Source organism: Anolis sagrei, chromosome 2 (assembly GCF_037176765.1).
Source record: "Anolis sagrei isolate rAnoSag1 chromosome 2, rAnoSag1.mat, whole genome shotgun sequence".
Classification (NCBI taxonomy): Eukaryota; Metazoa; Chordata; class Lepidosauria; order Squamata; family Dactyloidae; genus Anolis; species Anolis sagrei.
Window position 1 is genome coordinate 170,771,319 of NC_090022.1, and position 26,324 is coordinate 170,797,642.

At 42.8% G+C, this 26,324-nt stretch overlaps 1 protein-coding gene across 17 annotated transcripts in view; it reads right to left on the reverse strand.

The window, feature by feature from the left end:
* The window catches only part of ADGRL3 (adhesion G protein-coupled receptor L3), a 388,836-nt gene that overhangs the window by 266,538 nt on the left and 95,974 nt on the right, over positions 1-26,324 (reverse strand). The window lies entirely within an intron of this gene.

Sequence of the window (26,324 nt, forward strand, 5' to 3'; positions counted from 1 at the left end):
ATGTTTCGTTGCAGTCCAAGGTTTCAGGGATTCTGCAGAAAGGTGGCTTCCTTTGGTTGCAGTCGTAGGGCAAGTCACCTATCCATCATCATTAAGTTTTGGTTCCGCCCCTTGTTCAGGGCAATTGGGAAGGGAAGGGAGCCATTTTTAGTTAGTCTCAGTAAGGAAAGCTAATTTAGAGGACGTGTACAAGCTTCTCCTGTACAAAAGCTTCAACCCTTAAGACATTCCGGGGAAGAACAGTCTTAAGAGCATCCAAAGATTTCCAAAAATTTCCAGGGAAACAGCTCTAAAGCTTTGAGGAATTTCGGAAGGTAAACAGTTTGGAAGACCAAAGAACCCCAGCTGGAGAATCTACTAGCCTTACTGGTAGGTCCACTCGGTGCTCCAAACGCAGTTCGACCCGGTAGCGGAGCCCACATCAGTAAGGCTTAGATTACAGTCAGCCTGGGAGAAGTTAAAAAGGGGATTTTCCATTAAAGTAAAGAAACAGTTATTGAAGACAATTGCCTGTCCTTCGTGAACAAGATTAGGAAGCCACCAGTTGCATAAAAGCCTGGAAGCATTTCTTTAACTTTATTGAAGACTAGAGAAGTTTCTGTTTGATTGTTCATTAATAAAGGACTTTGTTATACTTCACAAGCCATCTAAAGACCATTTGTGGTGGAAAATCCTTGAGAACTTCTCTTCGGGGGGCCCTGGCTTCTGGCTGGACTCAAGTTGCACATCCTATTTTAAAGGCAATTCTTTACAGGCCCAGCGCATGACAGAACAATTAGAGTCTCCTTGTTAAAAACATTGTCCAATCACATCGTCCATTCCATTTTTCTATGTCTGTTACACTGTATTAGCAAATGCCTGCTCGGAAAAACAAGTATTAACTCTCTTCCGAAATATTAAAAAGGGAGGGGCCTAATCTGATGTCCTTAGGGAGAGCATTCCATAGCTGAGGGGCCACCACTGAGAACGCCCTGTCTCTCATCCCCACCAACCGTGCTTGTGATGAATGCAGGACTGAGAGCAGGGTCTCCCCAGACTATCTTGAAGTCTTAGAAGGTTCATAAGGAGAGATGTGTTCAGACAGGTAAATTGGTCCAGAACAGTTTAGGGCTTTGAATTGTGCCCGGTAGCAGACTGGCAGCCAGTAGAGCTGGAGCAACAGAGGAGTTGTATGCTTCCTGAGAGCCGCTCCTGTTAGCAATCTGGCTGCCGTCCGTTAGACCAATTGAAGCTTCCGGACAGTCTTCAAAGGCAACCCCACGTAGAACACGTTGTAGTAGTCTATACAATTGCAAACTTCTAAAATCAAATTGTTTTCATTCTTTAATTTGTTTATTTTCAAGTGAAAGTTCTTACACAATGAACACAATGGCAAGCATAGATCACATAGTTAAGCATCACTTAGCTGGAATTTCCATGAATTAGAATGACGTTAGGGTTTCCATGAATCAGAATGACTTGAAGGCACACAGCAACGGATTTGGTGGTGGCTTGGTCTTGAGTGGATAAAATTCCATTATAAAAGAACTGCTCTTAGTGGAGATGAAAGCTGCTAGACAGAGCTGTCTGAATTTTTGAACTCTATTGTGCAATCTGCTGAGGGACTGCATTTCAAAATGTGCCATTCTGCCACTCATTTAAGTGAGCCAGACTGAAAAACATGTTTAAACTTGAGGATAAAGGCTACATACATTCAATGCTTTCTCGCACAAACTTCTATAAGCACTTTGACTAACTTTTTATTCAGGAAAGCAAATACATAAATAATGGCTTTAACCTCATTTCACTGTCATACATTATCAGCAAAAATGATCACACATTTTCTAGCTCTCAACAATTAATTAAGAAAAGTATGGAGCACTTGTAAGTGAATTCCTTGTAGTAATTTATAGGAGATCAAACATAACCATAGGGACACATTTCAAAATCATTTTGACAATAAAATAGAGAAGAGTTTTGGAAACTAGAAGAATGCAAAACTGGCTTCCAAACTGGATCTGCTCAAAATTAGTTTTGGTTTAAAAGTTTTGGTTTAAAAGCTGTGTTAGAAACAGCTGCCGCAATCGAACTGAATTCTAATGAAGTTGAAATGAAGTGATTTTTTTCTGCTTTAACAAGAATAATACATTTCAGTGTGTAGAATGATTTTTTAATTAATGAGTCTCCTAAATCTTTTACTCATCTTTTACTTATATCATTTATTTTATTCATTCATTTGTTTGGTTGTAAGTCACCCCGAGTCCTTCCAGAGAGATGGGGAAGGGTATAAATGAAGTTGATTATTATTGTTGTTGTTGTTGTTGTTTTACTGACACAAAAACACAGTATGTCAAAGAAAATGAGATATATATGCTGGATTTCGTATCACAAAATCACAAGTCGAACACTTCCCAAGCATTTAGGACTGTGTCAAATGACGCACACAGATCCAAGTAAGGTGGCCTTTTGCAGTTCACAGATCATGACTCTGTCAAAGTTTTGTTGTTGTTGTTGTTGTTGTTGCTCATTCGTTCAGTCGTCTCCGACTCTTGGTGACCTCATGAACCAGTCCACGCCAGAGCTCCTTGTCGGCCGTCACCACCCCCAGCTCCTTCAAGGTCAGTCCAGTCACTTCAAGGATGCCATCCATCCATCTTGCCCTTGGTCGGCCCCTCTTCCTTTTGCCTTTCACTTTCCCCAGCATAATTGTCTTCTCTAGGCTTTGCTGTCTCCTCATGATGTGGCCAAAGTACTTCAGCTTTGTCTCTAGTATCCTTCCCTCCAATGAGCAGTCGGGCTTTATTTCCTGGAGGATGGACTGGTTGGATCTTCTCGCAGTCCAAGGCACTCTCAGCACTTTCCTCCAGCACCATAGCTCAAAAGCATCGATCTTCCTTCGCTCAGCCTTCCCTAAGGTCCAGCTCTCACATCCGTAGGTTACTACAGGGAATACCATGGCTTTGACTAGGCGGATCTTTGTTGCCAGTCTGATGTCTCTACTCTTTACTATTTTATCGAGACTGGACATTGCTCTCCTCCCAAGAAGTAAGCGTCTTCTGATTTCCTGGCCACAGTCTGCATCTGCAGTAATCTTTGCCCCTAAAAATACAAAGTCTTTCATGACCTCCACATTTTCTCCCTCTATTTCCCAGTTGTCAATCATTCTTGGTTTTTTTTTTATGTTTAGCGGCAACCCAGCTTTTGCGCTTTCTTCTTTCACCTTGATTAGAAGGCTCCTCAGCTCCTCCTCGCTTTCAGCCATCAGAGTGGTGTCATCTGCATATCTGAGGTTGTTAATGTTTCTTCCAGCAATTTTCACCCCAGCTTTGCATTCATCCAGCCCCGCACATCGCATGATGTGTTCTGCATACAAGTTAAAAAGGTTGGGTGAGAGGATGCAGCCTTGCCGTACACCTTTCCCAATCTTGAACCAGTCTGTTGTTCCATGGTCAGTTCTGACTGTTGCAACTTGGTCCTTGTACAGATTCCTCAGGAGAGAGACAAAGTGGCTTGGGATGCCCATCCCACCAAGAACTTGCCACAATTTATGATGATCCACACAGTCAAAGGCTTTAGAATAGTCAATGAAGCAAAAATAGATGTTTTTCTGAAACTCCCTGCCTTTCTCCATTATCCTGTCAAAGTTTATTGTTTCCAAATGCCGGCTGAGATCTTTTGGCACGGCACCCAGTGCGCCAATGACCATTCGGGCCACCTGTACTGGTTTATGCCAGAGACTTTGCAGTTTGATTTTGAGGTATTGATAACAGCTGCGTTTTTCCTGTTTTTATTTTTATTTTCCTTAATGTTCGAAACACAAAAAGATGAGTCCACAGCAGAGAAGATCATCTGCTGGCTGTTGTATTGGATCACACGTCGGACACTTACAGGGGCGGCTCAACCCTTACGCAAAGTAAGCATTTCCAGTATAGTTGATTTTGCCCAGGGGTGCTCTTGAGGCGCTCTTGGGGGAAAATATTCCTTGATATATACGAGTTGTAGTTACTGGGATGTATAGTTCACCTACAATCAAAGAGCATTCTGAACTCCACCAATGATGGAATTGAACTAAATATGGCACACAGAACTCCCATGACAAACAGAATATATATATCAGTGATTGGTTGGGGGGGGGGGGGAGCGCCAAAATACTGTTTGCTTACCATTGAAAATTACCTAGGGCCGCCTCTGGACACTTACCAAGTGTCTAGGACTGTGTGATGATGTATTATTATTATTATTATTATTATTATTATTATTACTACTACTACTACCACTACTACTACTATTTGTCTCCCAGCAGATATATGATGCACTTCACAATTACTAATTCTTTTATGTTGCGATTTCTGAGATTTGTTTCTGAAAAGCACCATCAGCTACCTATTCTTAGTTTGGTGACCTGTACTAGTTTTCTGAGAGTTTAAGTTTGGACTATAATACTGGGAGACCAGGGTTCAAATCCCCTCTCTCCAACTGTATGTGATGACAATTCTTTTGTAGATTAAGGTGACAAATAGAGTTCATTATTGACATGATGGGATCAAGAGCTGGCACCAGCAGCTATGATCCATAGGTGCAGCATCTTAGGAGCAGCCTGAAGGACGTAGTGGGCAACGTGGAAAAGAGCGCACCACCGCCAGCACTAGCCAGAGAAGAAGCCACAACAGAAGCATGAGCATGGGGCTCACTAATCGACATGTTGAGGGAGCAGTAACAACAGATGAGATGGAAGGCAGACTGGACAAAGAAGGGAGAGAGTAATGTTAATCTCACTTACTTTTGAGTAACCTGCTCTCTCCTCTGAGCCGTCCACAAGGGAAGGCACAGAGTAGGAATGATCACACAGGCACATATAATCAATCCCCCCTACCCCCAATTATAAAGAAACAACTGAAGAAGGGAGAGTGGCCGCAGCCAAAGCAGCAGAAACAGATTAGATGGGATTTTCTTATTTGTGAATAATCTGACCCCTTCCTTCTCTGAAATCCCAGAAGGAAAGGCACAGTGCAAGGATTGTCGAATACACACACACACACATAATCCCCACCCCAATTCAAAGAAACATGAGAAGGATCAGAATGCAATCTTTGCTGGATTTCAGATAATAAGTTTACAAATTAGCTATTATATCCTGCTGGATTTTTTTTTGTCCTGTTAATCTAGAGGGGAAATCCAAATGGGGGACTTTAGATGAAGTTGGGCTTTTTGCGAAGGATGGCTTACACATCACTGATGTTGTCAGGAACGTATTTACTAAGAATCTCACAAATCTGGTCAGGAGAACTTTAAACTGAGTTATCTGGGGGAAGGAAGGCAGGAGTTTGAAAGGAGAAAATATGTTGTTATAGCGAAAACTGGGCAAACAGTGCAAGGCCTCAAAAAGGAAAAGGAAAACAATTTAAGTAAGCAGCTAGGGCAGGGGTCGGGAACCTTCGGCCCTCCAGGTGTGGTGGACTTCAACTCCCACAATTCCTTGAGGCTCGGCATTCGCCCCAAAGGCTTACCTTGGCCCAACGAGGTTTGTTTGGCTCTTTTTTATGGAGGACGGGCAGCAAAGGGGGAGAGACGAGCGTAACGTAGCTGTGCAGATGGCGAGGAAGGATGCGGAGCCCACAGACTGGCCTCGGAGGGAGAGAGCGGGCGGAAACCCCTGCGGGCAACGCGCCTCCTCGCCGCTTCGGCCCTTAGCAGGGGCGGTTGCCCCTTGGTTGCCCCTTGACATTCCAGAAGGATACCATGGTTGATGGTACTGAAGGCCACTGAAAGGTCTAGAAGCACCAACAGGGACACATTCCCCCTGTCGGTGTTGGAGATCATCCATGAAGGCAACCGTAGCAGTCTCAACTCAGTATCCTGCTCTGAAGCCAGTTTGAAATGGGTCAAGGAAGAGTGTGTTATCCAAGACTGCCTGGAGTAGGAAGGCAACTGCCTTCTCAATCACCTTGTCCAAAAAGGGAGGTTAAACACTGGTCTTTAATTATTAAGGTCCAGGGGATCCAGGGAGGGCTTCTTCATCAGCAATCTAACTACTGCTTCTTTTAAACAGGATGGAAAATTCCACTCCATGAGAGATGCATTAATAATTTGTTGTATTTAAAGTCGAATTGCATCTCCTAGCCAGCCAAGAGGGACAGGGATCAAGAAAGCATGTTGTCCTCCTTAGTTGCCCCAGCAGCTTGTACACATCAACAGTACTCACCAATTAAAACTGATCCAGTGTAATCCCACTCACAGAGTTGCTGGACACTTTGTTATTGGCTTCTGCTCCCATGTCAGTATATAAGTTGGCTCTTATGCAAGAGATTTTATCTGTGAAATGGTTGTTAGAAGCATCACAGTAAACTATTGAAGGTTCTAATAATGGGTTCAGAGGGGAGGGCACCTGAGTTAAGCCTCTCATGACTCTGAACAGCTCAACTGGACATGAATCTGCAGATGTAATGCGTACAGAGAAGAAAGTCTTCTTCGCTGCACGTATTGCCACATTTTAGCTGCAAAGGTCCCCTCTATACCATGTCTTGAATAAAGTCAGGTTTTCCGCCATTTGTGGTCTAGTTGTCATCCTTCCTGTTTCATTTCCCTGAGGGCTTCTGTATACTAGGTAGCTTGATTTGTAACGGGTAGGAGAGGATGTTTGGGAGCAATTGTGTAAGTAACCCTTGTTAGATTTTGATTCCACTTACTGGCCAGGGATTCAACATGCTTAATGATTTATGTTACAATTGTTTTTAATTGCCCTATACTTGTCTCGTGATGTTTTGTACCGATGTTGTTCACCGCTTTGAGTCGCCTGAGGGCTGAGAAAAGCAGTATATAAATAAAGTAAATAAAAAAATGCTCTTTGGTGATGTCAGCCATAGAATTATCTAAGGCCTCCTGGATTCTGAAAGGATCCATGAGCCTTCGAGGGTGGACCATTTCAATAGGTCCTCTACCTATGCAGGAGTAGGTTGTAGCTGTGATACGAGACCTGACCAGGCTCTAAGCTTTTGCAATTTGAACTATACATTATTTTTTACTGTCTGAGAGGTTCAAGGTTTTGGGCAGAATTACAAATCCTCTTTGTTATCTGTTTCCTAATCTCCAGATGCTTTACAGCATTTCAGTGAATGAAAAGGAGTTTGCTTGGCGATTAATGCCAAGAAATCACAGGATTTTAGTAGATAATCCTGCGATTTACATAGAGCTCAATCACTCATCAGGAGCTGTTTGTGAACTGGTTTATTTGGCCTAGAAATATGCAGCAGTCTCCTAGTCCTAATTCTTCTGAAATGCAAAGAAGAAGAAAAGGCAACATCATTTTATTTTCATTTACTCTTTGTGTCAGTACCTATTAATTTGACTCTAAAGAAATAGAGATAAAAGAAATCAAGGCAGAAGATGAAACTAGTACAAACATCATAAGAAGCATCTTTCTTATTCTTGACATCTGCTTGACATCTGGTTCAGCTGATACCAGAATGGTTTGGAGTGATTGTTTTTAAATGTCTGTTCTCTTTTAGTTATTTGAATAAACATCTACACAACGATGTCTCTGTTTACATACAAACTATGCATTTTTACTGTGTACAGAATTTCTTAGGGACATGAAAGACCAATGCCTCTTTCAATCAGCCTATCATTATGATAGCATCTACATTATGGCAACAGGCCTAGAGAAACCCTGTGCTTGCCTGCTTCTCCCCCCATTTCCCCCTCTGTACTGGTTACAAGGAAGAGATTGAAAGCATTCCTTCCGGGACATCCGTAGGGATACCAAGGTGTTTGTCTATAAAGCTATTGTCCTCCCAACCCTGCTATATGCCTGCAAAACGTGGACTGTCTACAGACGTCACATGCAATTCCTGGAACGATTCCATCAGCGCTGCCTCCGGAAAATCCTGCAAATCTCTTGGGAAGACAGGCGGACAAACGTTAGCGTGCTGGAAGAAGCAAAGACCACCAGCATTGAAGCGATGATCCTCCGCCACCAACTCCGCTGGACCGGCCACGTTGTCTGGATGCCCGACCACCATCTCCCAAAGCAGTTGCTCTACTCCGAACTCAAGAACGGAAAACGGAATGTTGGAGGGCAGGAAAAGAGATTGAAAGATGGCCTCAAAGCCAACCTAAAAAAACCTCTGGCATAGACACTGAGAACTGGGAAGCCCTGGCTCTTGACCGCTCCAGCTGGAGGTCAGCTGTGACCAGCAGTGATGCAGAATTTGAGGAGGCACAAATGCAGGGCGAAAGGGAGAAGCGTGCCAAGAGGAAGCCGCGTCAAGTCAACCCCGACTGAGACCGCCTTCCACCTGGAAACCAATGCCCTCACTGCGGAAGAAGATGCAGAGCAAGAATAGGGCTCCACAGCCACATACAGACCCACAAGAATGTGGAAGACAATCATCCTCGGAAAACGAGGGATCACCTAAGTAAGTAAATAAGTACATGTTGTTTAGCCTTATGTCTGAACTTATGCAAACTATGATTGAAATGAACTATGATTTACAGTACTGAGACAAGCAAACTACAAAATGTGGTTTCTGCTTAGATTTTGGTTACAATGTTAAACAGCAGTTCGCTGAATGTGAATGCAAAAGTTTTCATACAGCTCCACAGGGCTCACACATTTTGGTTTACTGTTACACTGGAAAAGAGCCTGGATTGCCTTTCACCTGGCACAGAAAACTGTCATCAAATGTAAGAAAGGATGTGAGGCAACTGGCACCCTACCTATCGGACAAGGCTCTGGCAACTGTCATCCATGCCACGGTCACGTCTAGGCTGGATTATTGCAACACCCTGTATGTTGGCCTTCCGATGTCTATGACCCGAAAGCTCCGTATTGTTCAGAATGCGGCAGCCAGGTTACTCACAAGAACGCCCATGAAATGCCATATAACACCAGTGCTGCAACATTTACATTGGCTTCCAACTGAGTACAGTGGCCTGTATAAGATACTAGTTCTGACCTTTAAAATTCTTTACGGCCAGGGTCCATCGTACCTTAGGGACCACCTCTCCTTCTCCCACCATCGGAGGTCGCAACGACCAGCCCAACGCAACTTACTCTATATACCGGGTCCTAGAGAAGTGCACTTGGAAAGTACCAGGCGCAGGGCTTTTTCTATTTCTGCCTCTGCCTTGTGGAATTCCTTGCCGCCCTACATGAGAGCCATGCGTGACTTAGGGCCTTTTACTCTAGCACTTAAGACCTGGCTTTTTACTAGAGCATTCGATCTCTATTAATTTTTAAATTCTGTATGTATGTATTTTATCTTTTACAATTTAGCTGTAAATCGCCTAGAGCATTCTCGGATGGAGGGCGATTAATAAGTAATTAAATATGATGATGATGATGATGATGATGATGATGATGATTCTGCGAGGAAGCATATTCTATTGCCAAATAGCTCTTACCATCAGGAAGTTCTTCCTAATGCTTAGGTGGAATCCCCTGTACTGCAATTTGGATTCATTGCTCTGTCACAGCTGGAAGACGCAAGGAATGTGACTGCCCCTAAAACTGGTTCAGAGTATTGCCACTCCGGACCAGCCACGGATTTTGTAGTTTGAGTAGATAACTCTCAGCTGGGGGTGGGGATAGGAATCAGCATGCAGTAGAGAAAAGCCAGAACTACTCAACACCTTCTTTGTCTCAGCCTTCTACCAGAAGGTTAACAGTGCTTAACTCGGGGATAATGGAGGCCTTGCTCACGATCCCACCTGCATCGCAAGCACGATTGGTGGTGTCGGTGGTGCCCCCCCGACTCTGGAACTCTCTCCCCAAGGATATCAGGCATGCCCCAACCTTGGCAGTTTTTAGGAGGAGTCTGAAAATGTGGTTGTTCTAGTGTGCCTTCCCAGAATAAGAAAACTCCAGGCAATGTGCCCCTCAATGCACTTTACTAGAGATCCAGGATGTCTGCACGCTCCCTCTATTTACCTATCCTTCTCGCCTTGTCATGCTCAGCACTTTAAAAAAAATTTAACTACTACATTTGGTCCTGCCACAGATGTTAATGCGTCGTGATGTTTTGTTAATGTTTATTGCTTTGTTTTATGAGTTCATTTATTTTGCTTTGTTGTTGTTGTTGTTTTGTTGATGTATTTGGGCTCGGCCACTTGTAAGCCACACCGAGTCCTTCAGGAGATGGTAGCGGGGTATAAATAAAGGATTATTATTATTATTATTATTATTATTATTATTATGGAGCAGAGAATGCAGTAGAGAAATGCAGTACAAAGGGGCAGTGCAGGAATAGCTGGCTAATCTCCAGGGCCAGATTTATTTTATTTTATTTCAGAAGCATCTTGAGAATACAGTTATACTGTATAGAAAAACTACAAAGTTAAAAACTTGGCATTTCTTTTGAACAGAAGCTGGCTACTTGGAATGCCTCTGGTGTCGCTGTGAGAAGATCCTCCATTGTGCATGTGGCAGGACTCAGACTGTATTGTAATAAGTGGTCTGTGGTTTGCTCTTCTCCACACTCACATGTTTTGGACTCCACTTTGTGGCCCCATTTCTTAAGATTGGCTCTGCATCTCGTGGTGCCAGAGTGCAGTCTGTTCAGCACCTTCCAAGTCACCCAGTCTTCTGTTTGCCCAGGATGGACACATCCACTGTTTTAATGCGATGAGATGTATTCCACACTGGGAATACATCTCATATGCCCCGGTGGCGCAGTAGGTTAAACTCCTGTGCCGGCAGGACTGAAAACCGACAGGTCGCAGGTTCGAATCCGGGGAGAGGCGGATGAGCTCCCTCTATAAGGTCCAGCTCCTCATGCGGGGACATGAGAGAAGCCTCCCACAAGGATGATAAAAACATCACTTCATCCGGGCGTCCCCTGGGCAATGTCCTTGCAGACGGCCAATTCTCTCACACCAGAAGCGACTTGCAGTTTTTCAAGTCGCTCCTGACACGACCAAAAAAAAAAATGCATATTCAGCAGCAGATTAAAAGTAAAGGTAAAGGTTTCCCCTTGATATTATGTCTAGTTGTGTCCAACTCTGGGGGGTGGTGCTCATCTCCATTTCTAAGCTGAAGAGCTGGTATTGTCTGTAGATGCCTCCAAGGTCATGTGGCCTGCATGACTGCATGGAGAAGCAGAATTGCAAAGTGAAAAAAGGCAGATGTCTTCACTGTGTCTGGTTGTGATCCCCTGGTTGTGCCAATCAGGTTTCGTATGATACGAGGGGTAATTTTTAAGTAAGGTCCGTTTTGTTGTAGACACGAGTAGTTCACACGCATACCGCAACGAGCGCGTGCTTCGTGTACCAGCATGCCTCGGGAACAACTGTGCTCAGTTTCCGCTCTGTAGCTAACCTGTACGGTTCTGTTCTGTGCTTTAAAAATGTTTAAGACTATCAACTCACCCGCCGCATGTGAGGTTCGCTCAGTGATACGGTTTTTGTCAGCAAGGAACCTGCCTGCTACAGAAATTCATCGACAGATTTGTGAAGTGTACGGTGATACTGTTATGAGTGAAAGCAAAGTGCGTAAGTTAGTACGGCAATTCAAAGATAGCTGTGACAACGTCCATTATGAGGACCGCTCCGGTCGCTCTTCTTTGATGACAGACGATTTGGTGGCTTCAGTTGAAGCGAGGATTCGTGAAGAGGGTATTTTAAAATTGGTTCAGAGGTATGATTAGTGTTTGAACAAACTTGGCAACTATGTCGAAAAATAGAGTGAAGTATGTACTTTCTGAAAAGAAATTTACTTTTTTGAAATAAACTTTTGTTGTGTATTTATATTCAAACGGACCTTACTTAAAAAATACCCCTCATATTATGACAGAAGGAAATGAGAGAAGCCTCCCTGCAGGATAGTAACACATCCAGGCATCCCCTGGGCAACATCCTTGTAGACAGTTGTTTCTCTCACACCAGAAGCGACTTGCAGCATGTATCCAGGGCCAGATGAACTGCATCCAAATATATTAAATGAACTGGCAGAAGTAACTTCAGAATCACTGGCAATAATTTTGACAACTCCTGATGAGCAGGAGAAGTTTCAGCAGATTGAAGAAAAGCAAATGCTGCCCCTCTTAAAAAAAAAAGGGGGGGGGGCAGAAAATTACCTTCTGACATCAATACCAGGAAAGATTCTGGAGTAGAATGTGTAAGCACTTAAATAGGAACTAACAAAAAGTCAACATGGGTTTCTCAAAAACAAGTTATTTCAGGTTAATCTTATCTTTTTTATATAGAGTTACAAGCTTGGGAGGTGAAGGAAATGCTGTGGATGCAGCATATCTTTATTTCAATAAGGCATTTGACAAGGTTCCCCATGGCATTCTCACAGAAATGCTTCTTCTTCATCCTGGAGAGAGGCGCAAACAGGGTTCTGTCCTGGACCCACTGCTATTTAACATCTTTAGCAATGATCTGGGTGACAGAATAGATGGCATGCATACCAAATTTGCATATGACACCACATTGGGGAAATAGCTAATACTCCAGAGGACAGGATCATAATCCAAAATGACCTTAACAGATTAGACAGGTGGGCCAAAACCATCTAAATGAATTTTAACAGAAAAATGTCAGGTGTTATACTTAGGGAGAAAAAAATTAAATTAAAATGCACAGATATAGGATGGTGACTCCTGGCTTGAATGGGATCAAGGAGTCTTAGTAGACCACAAGCTAACCTTGAGTCAATAAGAAAGCCAATACAATTAGTGCCTAGATCAGTGTTTCTCAACCCCTGGGAGGGTTGTGAGGGGTGTCAGAGGGGTCGCCAAAGACCATCAGAAAACACAGTATTTTCTGTTGGTCATGGGGGTTCTGGGTGGGAAGTTTAGCCCAATTCTATCATTGATGGGGTTCAGAATACTCTTTGGTTGTAGGTGAACTATAAATCCCAGCAACTACAATTCCCAAATGTCAAGGTCTATTTTCCCCAAAGTCCCCCAGTGTTCAAATTTGGCATATTGACTATTCATGCCGTTTGGTCCAGATCCATCATTGTTTGAGTCCACAGTGTTCTCTGTATGTAGATAAACTACAACTCGAAAACTTAAGGTCAATGCCCACAAACCCTTCCAGTATTTCTGTGAAGCAATAGGGCGAGAGGGAGGGAGAGTCAGAGTCAGAGTCAAAACAAGAGAATATTTACATGAAAAGTGTGGGAAAGATGGAAAAGGGGGACTTTATGACCCGAAGAGGGACTGAGAGGGCCTTGTAGGGAAAATACTAGCTTTTCTCAGAACAGAATGTTTGTTTCCACAGTTCAGAGACTGTTAATCCCCTAAAAGCTGGCAAAACTGTATATTAACCTACAAATGCCAGAATGTAGATGTTTTGCAATCTGTGTGACAGTTGGTTTTTTTCTTCCGAATTCTATTCCACCCTGATTCCTCCCCACAACTATGTAACTTATGCATTTGATTATTATATTCTGTCAGTGAAAGAAGTTGGTTGGTTGAAAAAGCCAGTTAGTATTAACAAAGTCACTTCATTCTTTACATGAACAAATATTGGCTATGATGCTACACACACATACACATACACACACACACAAACACACACGTTTCCAGTGAAGAGGAAAAATGGGTGGGGTGTGGATGACTAACAAAAAGCAAGCTTATCATGGGTTCAAGTGTAGCTATAGGGGAAAAGAAGAGAGTTACTCTCATGGATGGCAGTAATACAGCTGCATTTCTAGTTGAGATAACTGGTGCTCCTTATAGGGAGAGGTCAACCCTCCTGTTTAAGGAGCTCCATTGGCTGCCGTTCATCTTCCGGTCCCAATTCAAGGTGCAGGTGCTTACCTACAAAGCCCTAAACGGTTTGGGACCCGCCTTCCTCCGTGACCGCATCTCCGTATACGAACCCACACGATCTCTTCGATTTTCTGGAGAGGTCCTGCTCGCGATCCCACCTGCATCGCAAGCACGATTGGTAGGGACGAGAGACAGGGCCTTCTCGGTGGGGGCCCCTCGACTCTGGAACTCACTCCCCAAGGACACCAGGCACACACCAACACTGGCAGTCTTTAGGAGGAGCTTGAAAATGTGGTTGTTCCAGTGTGCCTTCTCAGAATAAGGAAACTCCAAGCAATCTGTCCCGAATGCACTTCCTCTCATCTGCACACTGATGCAATACCCAGCTGGGAGAGTCTGGGCCTACACTGGACCACTACCAGCTCCCACATATTTGAGGACATCATTGATAACCTGTGTATTACTTTTCACTGATCTTGCATTACTTAAGAGCAATGTGGCGTTTTGGGGTTGGTCTGACCCATTCCCGAAGTTCCCCAGGATGGCAGGGTGACTGGAAGGTGAGATAGGTATTAAACACCTTTCCCTCCTTCCTCCATAAGGACATGTGACCCTGCCATCATATCTCCCTCTACTCTGTATGATTTGTATTCCCACCTCAGATTCTGAATACACTGAGTTAAAAACAAACAATATAGGACCAAAGAGACAACAAAAAACAAAAAAAAAATTGAAAAGATAAATTATAAGACATTAATACAACAATAGTCAATGGGTGTATTCCCTGTCAACCAGGCTGATAGTTAACTAGTCCTGCAGCACTCTACTCCCAGCAGGGGGCTGCCTTGTAGCCAATTGTATGGTTCTAAGTTTCCTCCAGCACCACAGTTCAAAAGCGCCTATCTTCCTTCGCTCAGCCTCCCTTATGGTCCAGCTCTCACATCCATACCATTGATTTAACTATGCGGATCTTCATTGCCAGTGTGATTTTATTGAGATTGTCATTGCTCTCCTCCCAAGAAGTAAACATCTTCTGATTTAGGTTCTTGTGGGTTTTTTCGGGCTATAGAGCCATGTTCTAGAGGCATTTCTCCTGACGTTTCGCCTGCATCTATGGCAAGCATCCTCAGAGGTAGTGAGGTGACCTCACTACCTCTGAGGATGCTTGCCATAGATGCAGGCGAAACGTCAGGAGAAATGCCTCTAGAACATGGCTCTATAGCCCGAAAAAACCCACAAGAACCTAGTGATTCCAGCCATGAAAGCCTTCGACAATACATCTTCTGATTTCCTGGCTGCAGTCTGCATCTGCAGTAATCTTCATGCCTAGAAATGCAAAGTCTGTCACTGCTTCCACATTTTCCCCCTCTATTTGCCAGTTATCAATCAGTCTGGTTGCCATAATCTTGGTTTTTCTGATGTTTAACTGCAACCCAGCTTTTGCACTTTCTTCTTTCACCTTGGTTATAAGGCTCCTCAGCTCCTCCTTGCTTTCAGCTATCAAAGTGGTATCATCTGCATATCTAAGGTTGTTAATGTTTCTTCCAGCAATTTTAACTCCAGCCTTGCATTTGTCAAGCCCCGCGCATCACATGATGTGTTCTGCATACAAGTTGAATAGGTTAGGTGAGAGTATGCAGCCTTGCCGTACGTCTTTCCCAATCTTGAACCAGTCTGTTGTTCCATGGTCAGTTCTTACTGTTGCTACTTGGTCCTTATACAGATTCCTCAGGAGACAGATAAGGTGATTTGGTATACCCATACCACCAAGGACTTGCCACAATTTATTATGACCTACACAGTCAAAGGCTTTAGAATAGTCAGTAAAACATAAATAGATGTTTTTCTGAAACTCCCTGCCTTTCTCCATTATCCAGTGGATATTGACAATTTGGTCTCTCATTCCTCTGCCTTTTCTAAACCAACTTGTACATCTGGCAACTGTTGTTCCATGCATTGCTGGAGTCTACCTTGCAGGATCTTGAGCATTGCCTTACTGACATGTGAAATAAGTACCACTGTACAAAAGTTTGAGCTGTCTTTAGCATTTACCTTTTTTGATAGGGGGATATAAGTTGATTTTTTCCAATCTGATGGCCATTCTTGTGTTTTCCATATTTGTTGGCATATGGCATGCAACACCTTGACATCATCATCTTTCAAGATTTTAAACAGTTCAGCTGGGATCCCGTCGTCTCCTGCTGCCTTGTTGTTAGCAATGCTTCTTAAGGTCCATTCAGCCTCACTCCTCAGGATGTCTGGTTCTAATTCACTCATCACACTGTCAAAGCTATCCTCGATATTATTATCCTTCCTATACAGATCTTCTGTATAGTCTTGCCACCTTCTCTTGATTTCTTCAGCTTCTGTTAGGTGCCTGCCATCTTTGTTTTTGTTCATGCCTGTTTTTGCCTGAAATTTATCTCCAATGCTTCTAATTTTTTGGAAGAGGTCTCTTGTTCTTCCTATTCTATTGTCTTCTTCCACTTCTATGCATTGCTTGTTTAAAAATAGTTCCTTATCTCTTCTGGCTAACCTCTGGAATTGGGCATTCAATTGGGCATATCTCCCCCTATCACTGTTTCCCTTTGCTTTCCTTCTTTCTTGGGCTACTTCCAGTGTCTCAGCAGACAATCCTCTTGCCTTCTTGGTTTTCTTTTTCTTTGGGACATACTCTGTTGCTGCCTCCTGAACAATCATCATCATCAGTTGCCTCGCTTGTCATAGATGGAAAAAGGCCTGTTTGCTCACAGCAGCAACCTTAGCTTCCATTGTCAGCTGCGAAATCAGGACAACACCTAATCTCTTAACAGTGGTCGATGGACATAGAGCGGCACCATCGAAGGTGGGTAACGGATGAGTCAGACCTGCCGGGCGGCCATGCCAGAGAATCTCAGTCTTCACTGGGTTCACCTTCAGTCTGCTATCACGTAGCCAGTTCGACAGATTTCCATACATAGGGTGAAATTGTCTGGAATTGACATTGCTCCAGGCTCCAGGCGCAGAAGGAGTTGGGTATCGTCCGCATATTGGTAGCAGTCCAGGCCGAAACTCCGAGCCAAACTAGAAAGGGGTCTAACATAGATGTTGAAGAGGAGAGGAGAGAGAATTGCACCTTGGGGGACCCCACATAGTTGCAGACTTCTGTCCATAGTTTTTCTAGTACTCTATTTATTAAATCTAATCCCTTAAATCTATTATTCACCTCCACTGCGTATTCACTAGGAATGTTAGTGGGATCATCTCTAACTGGTCTCTGTGTTTCCCCTATTCTCTTTAATCTGACCTTAAATTTTACCAGTTTGTAAACCGACATACCAGGCACTAGACTTGAACCAATTAATCTGTAAGCAGGAGAACCCAAATGAATTATTTTCTGCACCATGGTGTGTTTGTGTGTGAGACAGACAGACAGAGAGAATAGAGCAAATGATAGGTCTGGGTTATACTGCTGATGCCATCATTATATTTCATTAGTATGCCATGAGACCCAGAAGATGTCTGAGGAGCAATACATTCTGCATGCATACCTGTGGGCATCGGGATTTTGTATATACTGTATTTTATTAAGCATATATAACTTTGGGTCAGAACCAACATTATCTTGTTTCGGCTATTCTACAAGTGTACTTCTTTATCTCTTGGAATGTGAAAAAGCTATAGCATCTGTCAAACATATCTTTTTGAAAATGGGAAATTTCACCAGTCCCTGAATAAGGCTTTAAAAAGGCAGAAAACGTCCCAATTCAAAGGCAGCTGTGACTGATAAGGGGAACAGTGGACAAAAAAACTTGACTCGATTAACTTACTGACTTAGAAACTGTAATGGGCAGCAATTTCAGCACAGCAGAACAGAGAAACACTCATTAGAGAGTCTTTCCCTCTGAAAAGATTCACAAATCTGACTTCCGCACCCAAAGCCGCTATTCAGAAACTTGGACAGTCTGTTTAAGTCTTTATGTTCCTGGCTGCCAAAAACCCATATAAATAACTCACTCACTTTCTCTCCTTTTCTGTTCCTTCCTCTTCTTTCTTTTGCCCTTTAAAAGAAATTTAGTTAGGACTTTCTGACAGAGATCTTACTTATTAAAAGGTTTGTTGTATCTTTCCTATTAACAGTTTTAACTACATATATATTGAAATAGGCATATATACCCACTGATATGAGGCACAGAGTCTGAAGCCTCCCTTGGATGTAATGTGACACCACAGTGTTATGTGAATGACCCTAGATCTCCTGAAATCCCGCTCTTCCTCCCCTCCAGCACAGCTGTAAGCAGATTGGAAACATTTACAAATTGTCATAACATATGTATCCAAGCTGCGATTAATTCTAACTATGGTTTAGGAAGCAAGCCAAATCAAACTAGTCAAAAACTAGTAAAGTTCTGAATCAGCTTAACTTGGGACTTCAATATTTTTATCTGATATATAAGATGCTGTTTGAGGACCCCTGATATATAAGATGCTGTTTATCTTTTTAGTATTGTTAATATTGTAGTTATCCTTGAAACTAGTATCATTATTCACCAATACAATTTGATTTTGTTCCTAAAGGATATCATCGTCATCATCATCATCATCATCATCATATTTAATTACTTATTAATTGCCCTCCATCCGAGAATGCTCTAGGTGATTTACAGCTAAATTGTAAAAGATAAAATACATACATACAGGAATTAAAAATCAACAGAGATCGAATGTTCTAGTAAAAAGCCAGGTCTTAAGTGCTAGAGTAAAAGGTCCTAAGTCACGCATGGCTCTCATGTAGGGCGGCAAGGAATTCCATAAGGCAGGGGCAGAAATAGAAAAAGCCCTGCGTCTGGTCCTTTCCAAGTGCAATTCTCTAGGACCTGATATATAGAGTAAGTCACGTTAGGCTGGTCGTTGCGACCTCTGATGATGGGAGAAGGAGAGGCGGTCCCTAAGGTACGATGGACCCTGGCCATAAAGAATTTTAAAGGTCAGAACTAACATCTTATAGAGGCCACGGGACTCCGTTGGAAGCCAATGTAAATGTTGCAGCACTGGTGTTATATGGCATTTCATGGGCGTTCCTGTGAGTAACCTGGCTGCTGCATTCTGAACAATACGGAGCTTTCGGGTCGTAGACATTGGAAGGCCAACATACAGGGCGTTGCAATAGACCATCCTAGACGTGACCGTGGCATGGATGACAGTTGCCAGAGCCTCGTCAGATAGGTTAGGGTGCCAATTGCCTTGAGCTGAATGGTTCAGTATTGTGTGTTGTGCCTTAAAAAGTGCATAAGAACATGAACATATTCAAATGCAAAAATGAATGTTGTGATTTGTTACACACACTACCTGTATACACACATCTCATTACAATAAAAACAATCTGATCTTCTTTTCCCAGTTATGTTTGTAAAGACACAGGACTTTATCGCACCAACCGACTATTCCTTTACAGCTGCATTAGCATAGGTGAGCGATACATATGGCATTCAGAATCTTCAATATCACAGTTTTCGTCAGTAGCACAATTGCTTGGATTCTGCACACTTTCACAACCTGTAGTATTTCCTGCGTTATTGCAGTTAATCATTATTAATTAATCATTTTTATTGTAGGGCAATGGTGAAATTAAAAACCTAAAAGGGTGGTTAGTGAAGGGTAGACCAGAGAAGAGGAGAATCCCATCTCCTGATGTTACTGCTGGCAAGCCAGAACAAACACAAAAGGGACTTTTTCTAGTATAGTTTAAGATAGGAATAAAGAGACTTTGGAAGCTATTGACAGGTTTTACCCCTCAATAGCTAAGAATGGAAGAATTACCAGGGGGAGGGGGATGCATTTAGGATTGTCTGCACATTGCACCTACCTCCAAAAACCTCTACATTTCACCTGTCATGTCCAGCACTTTTTAAATTTTGTCCATTACATTTGGCCCGGCCTTAGGTTTTAAATGCGTCATAGCGTCATGTTTTTAGTGTTTTATTGTTTTGCTTGATGTTTTATTATTTGCTTCATGAGTTTTACTGTTGTATTTGTTATGCTGTTGTTTTGTTGTGGCCTTGGCCTTTGTAAGCCGCATCGAGTCCTTCGGGAGATGTTAGCGGGGTATAAATAAAGTTAATAAAGTCCTCAGTCACTAAGAGACGACAGAAAATAATATGTGGAAAAATAAAGATAATCAGTATGAAAAAGGAAAACCCAATTGGAGTGAGAGGATAAATTCTCAGACGTGTGTTGTTTCCATTACTGAGGGGTGCACTGAAGGAAAAAAGAGCAATCTTTACATTCTACCTTTAAAAAACCTTTTTTCTGTGCTAGTGAGAACTTTAACAACCCCGAACTCTACCATTTGTATTTAATCTGCCAATTTCTTCAAGCTGTGTTCAGTTTCAAGCACCAAACACTTCTCATTCTTCTTGATCATTGTGTTTTACATCTTGTTCTTTCCTTTTAAAAAACTTGATGAAGCTGTGATTAACATTATACAGTACAGAGCAGAAAACAAAAACACTAGTTTCTGTTCATCATCTAAAACTGAAAATGCATTATTGGGAAGACATAACTCTCTTGCTGAAACAGCTCCTCAAGCAGTTGGGCACAGATGGTGAAGCTGGGGGACTCCTGTTTGACTCCCTGGCCTGTCACCTGTGGGGTCCCTCAGGGCTTAATTCTGTCCCCCATGCTATTTAACATTTACATGAAACCGCTGGGAGAGATCTTCTGGAAATTTGGAGTTCGGTGTCAAATTTACACAGATAACACCCAACTCTATTACTCCTTTCCACCAAAAGCCAAGGATGCCATCCTGGTCTTGAACTGGTGTCTGTCATCAGTAATGGACTGGATAAGAGCTAACAAACTGAAATTAAATTCAGACAAGACAGAGGTACACCTGGTCAGTCGCAAGGCAGAACAGGATATGGGGTACAGCCAGTGCTAAATGGGGTTGCATCCCTCTGAAAGCACAGGTTCATAGTTTGGGGGTGATCCTGGATTTGTCACTGAACCTGGAACCCCAGATGTCAGCAGAGGCCACGAGCACCTTTGCACAGTTAAAACTTCATCATCATCATCATCATCATCATCATCATCATCATCATCATCTTTGATTACTTATTAATCGCCCTCCATCCAAGATGCTCCAGGCGATTTACATAGCAGAAATTATACAGGATAAAACACATACAAACAAATTTTAAAATTAACATGGGTCAAATGCTCTAGTAAAAAGCCAGGTCTTAAGTGCTGGGATAAAATGCCCTAAGTCATGCATGGCTCTCAAATAGGGAGGCAAGGAATTCCATAAGGCAGGGGCAGAAATAGAGAAGGCCCTGCGTCTGGTGCTTTCCAAGTGCACTTCCCTAGGACCCGGTATATAGAGCAAATCGCGTTGGGATGGTCGTGGCGACCTCCGATGATGGTAGAAAGAGAGACGGTCTCTAAGATACAATGGACCCTGGCCAAATAAAGTTTTAAAGGTCAGGACCAGCATCTTATACAAACCACAATACTCAATTGGGAGCCAGCGTAGATGCCGCAGCACTGGTGTTATATGACATTTCATTACAGAGCAAAGAGAGGGGAGGCCAGGGGACAGCACCATCTTCTCTCCTGCATATGCCATCAGCTGGAGACCCCTCCCCCCAGCACCAACTGTCGCTCTGGGCCAGAGCGAAGAGAGCGGGGGCCAGGGGACAGTTCCACCTTGTCTCCTGTGCTATTTTAATAATATAATATAATATAATATATATTGTATAAACATATAATATTTATAATATTATAATGTAATGCAATATAATACTAATAATAACATGATATTATAATTATATATTTATATTACATGTAATATTACTAATAATATTACAATATAATTGGTATAGTACAATATAGCAATATTTAAAACTGATATTGTACTATGCTAATAATATAATATATTGTATGTATATATACCTTGTAAGTCGCTCTGAGTCCCCTTCGGGGTGAGAAGGGCGGCATATAAATGTCGTAAATAAATAAATGGGCGTTTTTGTAAGTAACCTGGCTTTCGAGTCGTAGAAATAGGAAGGCCAACATACAAGGCATTACAATAGTCCAGCCTAGATGTGACCGTGGCATGGATGACTGTTGTCCGACAGGTAAGGTGCCAGTTGCCTCGCTTGTCGTAGATGGAAAAAGGCCTGTTTGCTGGCAGCAGCAACCTGAGCCTCCATCATCAGCTGCGAATCCAAAATGACACCAAGGCTCTTAACAGTAGGCAATGGAGATAGAGCAGTGCCATCAAAGGTAGGTAACGGATGGGTCGGACCTATCGGGCGGCCATGCCACAGGACCCCAGTCTTCGCCGGATTCACCTTCAGTCTGCTAGCACGTAGCCAGTTCGACAAAGCCTCCAGGCATAAGGTGAAATTGTCAGGTATTGACGTTACTCCAGGCTCCAAGCGCAACACGAGTTGGGTGTCGTCCGCATATTGATAGCAGTCCAGGCCGAATCTCCGAGCCAAACTGGCAAGGGGTCTAACATAGAGGGGAGAGAAAACTTGTGCGCCAGCTGCACCTGTACCTTGAGACGCCTGGTCATGGTAGTCCACACCTTAGTCACATCCTGTTTGGACTATTGCAATACTCTCTACATGCCTTTTAGCCTAGTTTGGAAGCTACAATTAGACCAAAGGTCGGCAGTCAGATTGTTAACTGGAGTGCCGTATCGTGAGAAGACGACTCCCATGTTGCGACAGCTCCACTGGCTGCAGGTCTGCTTCTGAGCTAAATACAAAGTGCTGGTCGTTACCTATAAAGCCCTAAATGTTTCAGGTCAAGGGTATTTGTCTAATCGCATCTCCCTATACAGACTATGCCAGGCATTGCAGTCTGTGGAGGAGGCCCTCCTCTCGATCCCATCCCCGTCACAAGCGTGGCTGATGGGGACGAGAGAGGGGGCCTTCTCCGCGATTGCTCCCCGCCTCTGGAACTCCCTTCCAAAAGAAATAAAAACAGCCCCCATCCCCCTCTCTTTCAAAAAGCTACTAAAATACAATTTTGTACTTTGGCCTAGAGGAAGGAGGAGGATTAGTAATGCCACTGAAAAGCAGGTACACTGGGATTGTGGCGCACCTGGCTGAGTGTCAGCTGCATTAAGATCACTCTGACCAAAAAGGTCATGTGTTCGAAGCCAGCCCGGGTTGGAGTGGGTTTCCAACCAATTGTGTGTAGCCTATTGTCGACCTTTGCAACCTGAAAGACAGTTGCATCTGTCAAGTAGGAAAGTAAGGTACTACCTTAAAGTGTGGGGAGGCTAAATTAACTGATTTATGAGGCCATAAAGAAGACTCCAGCAAAGCATTCCAGCGGGGAAGCATGCGGGGAATGTGGAAGTGCTTCATCAGCATCGCAGATGTACGATGAAAGCGACAGCTCCCCTGGCGGCCAGAAAAAGTTAAATAGCCTCTGCCTCTGTCTATATCTGTATATGTTTGTATGTCAAAATTGGCATTGAATGTTTGCCATATATGTGTACACTGTAATCCGCCTTGAGTCCCCTGCGGGGTGAGAAGGGCGGAATATAAAAGCTGTAAATAAATAAATAAATACAATGCTGTTATTATTCCAAATTCTATGTATTGCTTTAGTGTTTTAGTTTATGCCGGGCATTGAATATTTGCCATTGAATATTATACTTTGGCCACATCATGAGAAGAAAGAAAAGCTTAGAGAAGACAATTATGCTGGGGAAAATGGAAGGAGAAATGAAGAGGGGCTGACCAAGGGCAAGATAGATGGATGGGATCCTTGAAGTGACTGGATTGACCTTGAAGGAGCTAGGAGTGGTGATGGCCAACAGGGAGCTCTGGCGTGGGCTGGTCCATGAGGTCATGAAGAGTTGGAAACGACTGAACGAATGAACAACAGCAAATGTGTAAACCGCCCTGAGTCCCCCAGGGGAGAAAGGGCGGTCTAAAAATAAAGTTTATTTCTTTATTTTTAGTTTCTGTTCAGTCAAACCCATGCAAGAACTGCAGAAGCACCCATAGCAGAAAAAAAGGTACAGTTTCTTTTTGAAGATGTTCACAGGAAGAAACCGACCATGTCTGTAGGCAATTGGTTCTGTTCCTGAATTGCTTTTACCATAAAGTTTCCTTCTAATGTTCAATCAAAACCTATCCTCCTGAAATTTAAAACCATTAGATCTGGTTCTACCCTCTGGGCCATCAGAGAACAAATGTGCATCTTCCTCTCTGTAAGAGCCCTTGAGGTATTTAAACACACTTCAAAGTGCTACTTATGAGCAATAAATCTCTAACTGGTTTAGGTCCAGACCATCTGAAAGACTGTATCTCCCTAGATCAGACCTGCACAACTCGGCAGTCCATAGGGGCCAAAATTAAAATAGGTTAAACTTCTTCAGGACACAGATAGGTTTTTAGCGCAAAGGCAAACAAAGAAAGCTATAATGGAAAGTTTAAAACGTAATTGCTTAAAACTGGATTTAATTGTATTGCATTTCATTGAACTGCTTTAAAATTAGAGGAAGCCTGCTGGGAAAGAAACAATTACCTTATTTACAAAGATCAGTTCAAGGCTGCTGCCAGGACCATGACAAAGGGAAGTGAAACCTAATTTAAATTTACTGTGCACTCTTAGCACAGCATTGCAAAGTGGAAGTTTTTGGATTTGATTAGTTTTGCAAGCTGAACAAAATAGTTGCAAGATGTATAGCTCTCAAGAAAAGACGAAAAGGAATGACATTGTGTGGCTGAAAGTGGAAACAGTGCTTAAAAGCCTTTAAAGTACAATTTCTTACATGGACTGAGTTTTTGAAGGCAAATGGATTGAAAACCACATCCAGCTCAAAGGGGTCAAACATACAAGACCCAAGAAGAGGATCAGTGAGAATAGAGCACCAACGGAATTGGTGACAATCAAATGATTTTGCAAGAACTGAAGTAAATAAAGGCAGATATAAATATAATAAGGTCTGGTATTAATAAAATAGCTGCAGATATGAAGAAAGAAATAAAACAGGACATGAAGGAGGAATTTAAAATAAGATTGATTAGAAGGTAGTGGCGATTTTTAAAGACAAAGGCGTTTGTTGAGGACAAGGAAGGATTATGCTATTATGACTAATACAATTATGCTGGCAAACTATTTTGTTGGGAAAACTTGGAAGGAATATAGTTGAATAGAAAGAAAGAAAATCCAACTTGAACACAATACAAAAAGGCAATGATTTTATCAAAAATATGGGAAAGATATCTCTTCTATGCCAAGTTTGGTCCTGATCCACTGTCGTTTGGGTTCACAGTGCTCTCTGGTTGTGGGTGAGCTACAGTGTGCAGCAGCATAACTTCATTTTTTCAAAACTTAATAAAACCCATTGTATGAATCAGAATATATATATATATACACACACACACACACACACACACACACACACACACATATATATATATATATATATATATATATATATATAATGTAGGCGCATACCTAAAGTTTTGTTTTACATAGTTTTGAAGATCAAATTAGGTAGGTGACGTACCCCGTTCTCCACACACAGAGTAAACCAATTTCTGGCATTTGTCATGACTCTTGCCAGCATAGCAGGCGTTACGTTGGCAATTTTTTCCTGGATGTTGGTCTTCAAATCTTGTAGGGTCCTTGGACGGTTCACATAAACACGGGATTTCAAAAAACCCCATAGAAAAAAATCACAAGGAGCCAAATCTGGAGAGCGGGCCGGCCACCCCAAATCCCCCCGAATTGAGATGAGGCGCTCTGGGAAGTGTTCCCTCAAAACAGCCATCGATGCTCTTGAAGGGTGTGCAGTTGCACTGTCTTGTTGGAACCAAATGTGCCCTAAGTCCAACTCATCTAGCCATGGGAAAAAAATTCCTGTAACGTTTACATACTGGTCCGAATTCACTGTCACTATGACTTCATTTTCCTCAAAGAACCAGGGACCAATAATTCCAGCTGAGGAAATTGCACACCACACTGTGATTTTAGGTGGATGCAAAGGCCTTTGATGCAATTCTCAAGGATTGTTGTCAGCCCAGCAGCGCATGTTTTGTTTGTTGACGGATCCACACAAATGAAAATGGGCTTCACCACTTAAAGTAAACACAATAGCGTCCTCAGGAACCACTACGAGAAGAACCTCACACACATTCCTCTGAGAATTGAAGTCATGTTCAGAAGGTTCCTGCACAATCGCCATCTTGTAAGGATGGAAATGAAGATCATCATGAAGAATTCTCCACACAGAACGATCAGAAAGTCCAAGGGCAGACGCATGTTTGCACCCAGAACGCCGTGGTGATTGCAACATTGAAGCTCTCACTGCCTCAATGTTCTCAGGTGATCTAATGGGCCAAGGGACTTCAGTTCTTCGTCTTGTTGCACTTGCAGTTTGATTTCCCATGTCACAATTAATTTCCGGTCTGAGACAGGGGCCAATGGGGCTAAATTAAAGCAATTCCGAAAGGCACAGAGTTGCGATCACAGAACATCCGCTCGAAAAGTAGGCCTCAACGGCAAAAGCACACTCCTCACTGTTCCAACGCATGATGGCGACTGAACTGTGTCAGGACAAAACTTTATACTCCCGCCTCTCGAACGAGACCACTAGCGCTCCGCTACATCTTCAAC